The sequence below is a fragment of the Ursus americanus genome, chromosome 24 (assembly GCF_024610735.1).
Source record: "Ursus americanus isolate L20-20 chromosome 24, mUrsAme1.1.p, whole genome shotgun sequence".
NCBI classification, from domain to species: domain Eukaryota; kingdom Metazoa; phylum Chordata; class Mammalia; order Carnivora; family Ursidae; genus Ursus; species Ursus americanus.
Window position 1 is genome coordinate 43,243,437 of NC_142150.1, and position 3,483 is coordinate 43,246,919.

Genomic DNA, 3,483 nt, shown 5'->3' on the forward strand with positions numbered 1-3,483 from the left:
CGCTGTGTTTGTTATGTGTCTGCGGTGAACGCGCCTTCCCCTTTTTGCTCCCTGTCCCTTTCCCGGAGTGGCCTGGAGCTCAGGGCGAACCCACGTTTGCTCCAAGTGCTCGGCGTCTGGAAGGCGCTGGCAACACTCAGAGCAAGGAGGTGGGTGTGCAGGGGCCCTGTGGGGGCCTTGTCCCCATTCACAGATGACAAAGGGGACGAAAAAATCCTTGGCTTTTCTACCAGTTAGAACAGAAGTTTGAAGCCAGGAAGGCTGGAGTTGTAAACTGATACAAACCAGGCCAGCCTCTGTGGGGAGATCGTGGGAGAGGGGCTGCCGCCCCAGGGAAGAAAGAGGCCGGTGGCAGAGACAGAGGCCTCCCTGGGGCCTCCGATCTGCCTCTGCCTCACATCCGTGGCCCAGGGTCTGACCACCCACTCTCCGTCGGCTTGTAACGTCCTCCATCCCCCTCAGACCCCCTCACGCAGACCTTGCACCTGCTGACCCTAAATGCTATTTGTGTCCCTATGATCTCAGCCTCCCTGACCAGGCAATCAAGGTGTCTGTGTTGTCCTGGGACACCTGGGTCGCTCAGTTAGGTGTCTGCCTTCAGCTCAGGTCATGATCCCGGTCTCCTGGGATCGAGTCCTGCATCGGCTCCCAGCTCAGTGGGGGAGCCTGCTTCTCCCTCTGCCTGCCGCTCCCCCTGCTTGTGTTTTCTCTCTCCTTCTCTGTCTCAGACAAATAAATAAAATCCTTTAAAAAAAGTTCTTAGGAGCCTCCTCTATCTTACACTTCTGCCACTGGCCCCCAAATGTCATTTATTGAGCACGTTTATTGACTGTGTCTTTGGCGCCAGGCCTGTGCACTTGGACTGCTTTGCTTTCGCCAGTGCTGGGGCACCCTCTCCTGGGGACAGCCCGCTGCCTGCCCAGGGCAGATGCCCTCTCTGCCACTGTGGACCCCCACCTCCCCCTTACACAGACGCCTTTCTTGCTCCTGGCAGCTGGCTTTAGGACTGAATAGTGCAGGAAGGGGACATGGAGGGGAGCCCACGGCAGTGTGTGTTTGAGGGCCACACGTGGTCCACTGGGTGGTTCGTGTCGGCACGGGGTGCTGCTCCTGCAGGAGCCACGCATAGCGTCCCAGATGGCTAGCTGCAGTTCTCACTGCCCCCAGCAGCCCGTGGCCCGTGGGAAACAAGATGGCGAGGGAGTGAGATCCGTGCCCACAAAGCAGTGTTTCACCGGCATTGAGGGACACAGTGGCAGCTGTCTTGCTGAGAATGCTTGCTTTTTCTCCCTGTCTTTGTGATAATAAACTCTGATCCTCTGGCCACAGCAAGGCCTGGTTCAGGGATGGGCCAGAGTCCAAACAGGGCCTATCAGGGTGCTAGCCTGGATCCACACACAGATGCTGAAATAAAGATGTTTGCTTTTTTTCCTGAGAGTGGCTGGCAGAGGAAGCCTGTCTGTAGGAGGGAAGGAGGCCAACACAAAAATAGCCAACACTAGGGGTAGGGAAATAGCACAATCACATTGTTTGAGCACCTGGATCCAGCCACACCTGACCCCCACACCGTTCTTCACAGTATCCTGAACTAGTATCCTTTTTTAGCTGAAGAAAGTCTACCTTCGGTTTCCATCACTTGCAGCTAGAATGATCTTTGCTGGTCTGGTTGTGCCTTTGTACATCTTATTGGGCAGACCCACCCCCAGCAGGGCGGCAGTACCGAATCAGGACATCTCTGAAGGGCCTGCACCTTCATCCACGTGCTCTTCCCATGGGCCATCTTGCCAGGAAGAGCGTGAAGTAGGGGAAGGAAGGCAGCTCAGCTCGAGGGAAGCCTCCGGAATCAGAAGGCCCTGGAATGTGGCTTCAGCAAGTGCCCGTCTCCCCAGCTCGTCTGCTCATCAGTGACGGGCTTGAGAGCAGTCTTCACCTGGCCAGCTGTGTGGACAAGTCCCCCGAATGATCCGTGGGCAGTGTTCTAAGCCCTGGGTCTGGGTTAGCAGGCTCTGTGGCAGTGCCCGGCACGGGCTTTGCTGTGGCTGCCACGCCCACCTGCCCCTGCATGGAGCCTTCACCCTCCCCCGCTGACCTCCATTCAGGCTGGTTTTGGTGCATCGTTAAAATATCAGAGTTGACCGTTGGAACATAAAAAGTTTCCGTTTCTCATCCCAGCGAGACCTTGTTAGGACAATGTTTGTAACTGGTTGCTTGAAATATGTCCTACATTTGGCCTGGACCGGGTAGCCCAAAAAAAGGGAAAAAACATGCCAAGCCAAACATCTTCTGAGGCAGTGAGGGTGCTCTTGCTAGCAACCTGCTGGCCGCAGCCCTTCCTGGAGGAGCCGCCCAGGGCTGAGGGTTCCCTTCCGCTTGGTCACTGAACGGGGAGCCCTGTCTTTTGGGGCGAGGGGGCAACATGGCAGAGGATAGAGCCCCAGCTTGGGCCGTGTCAGCCCGGGGGTTCATTCAAGATTCACCCCATATGGGCTGTGTGGCTCGTGCCTCTGTTTCCCCATCTGTAAAGTGGGTAAATAACAGGACCTGTCTCCCAGGGTTACTGTGCAGATAAAATGCTTTAAGGTCACAGGGCCCCTGAAACCGTGCCTGGCGCTTCTTGCTCAGGGAATGTCCGAGAAGCTGCAGACATCAGGAGGGGCGCCTCGTGCGGGTTTGACACACAGTCTTTCCCGCTCAGGGGGAAGGGGAGGCGGCCTGGGGCCCCAGGAGCTGGTCAGCTGCCGGCAGGAGTTGCTGGTACAGCTCTGCGTGGGCACGCCAGGCTTCCTTGGGAAGAACAGGGCTCACCCTCACCCCCTGCCGGTGGGCCAAGGACAGCTGCCGGGCCAGCCCAGCTCTGTGTTTACCTGGGTTGTTTACAGCGTTACCCAGAGGGACCAGGGGGCTGATGGGCACCATGCTGCTTTGGGATGTTTTAGGCCCAAGTTATAACCTGGCACTTAAAAGGAACTGTGGTGTGTGCCAGGAGCATTGCAAAAGCTGCAGCCTTATTTGGTCTGGAAACTTCTTTGCTTGGAGGAAAAGGGGAACGAGTAAGCAGGCTTCTCATCGGGGAGGGCAGATCTGTAATTGTGCTGGGACGCGGTGTCCAGCGTGAGGAAGTTTTGCTCCCTTCTGTGTGTGGCTGCCTGGCCGCCCGGCTCTCTGCCCTGCCCTCGATGGCCGGTGCGCTGTTGTGTTGTGCAGCTCTCCTGAGGTGCAGTGGCCAGATAATAAAATCCACCCCCTGCAGGCGTGAGGGACACAGTGCGCTTTGGGGGATGCCGAGGGCTCTCCAGCCTCCGCCCCTCCCGGCTCCCTCGTAGCCGGCTGTGGTCATCAAGCTGGCACCTTCCCTTTCGTCCTTCGTTTGCTGAGAGTTTATTTGTGCATTTAGTCATTTACTTTTTTTTTTAAAGATTTTTTTTTTAATTAATTTTTTTTGAGATAGAGAGCATGAGTGGGGGGCAGAGAGAGAGGGAGAAG